The sequence below is a fragment of the Dipodomys ordii genome, unplaced genomic scaffold (genome assembly GCF_000151885.1).
Source record: "Dipodomys ordii isolate 6190 unplaced genomic scaffold, Dord_2.0 Scaffold3, whole genome shotgun sequence".
NCBI classification, from domain to species: Eukaryota; Metazoa; Chordata; class Mammalia; order Rodentia; family Heteromyidae; genus Dipodomys; species Dipodomys ordii.
The window spans coordinates 21,814,104-21,814,492 of NW_012267219.1; positions in this window are offsets into that span (position 1 = coordinate 21,814,104).

A 389-nucleotide genomic window follows, 5' to 3' on the forward strand; every position below is an offset into this window, starting at 1 on the left:
AGAGGTGGAGAGGCGATGGGGAAATCTCTGGTAAGTGGAATAATCGAATCGCTCCCGTGGCTCTCGTTCTGTTTATTCCCTTTCCCATCCATCCATCGCTACGCATTCTCGAGAGAAAGGAAAAGGCCCTGGGCCTCTTTAGGAGCTGACTTGGCGCGGACGCCCTAGCTCGTCCGGCTCAGAAGCCCCGAGCGGTCTCTTTGTAAAGCCTCGCCATTCTCCTTCACAATGCTTGGATCGGGCTCCTTTTGGGGCTTGAGATGAATGTGGATCTTCCCCGTAAACCATCTACAGATGAAATAAAAGCCTTTTACAGCAATACTTCCTTTCAAGTTCTTAAGATACCTCTGTAAATCTCTCTGGTGGTGGGTGGCTGGCTGGGGGGGGGG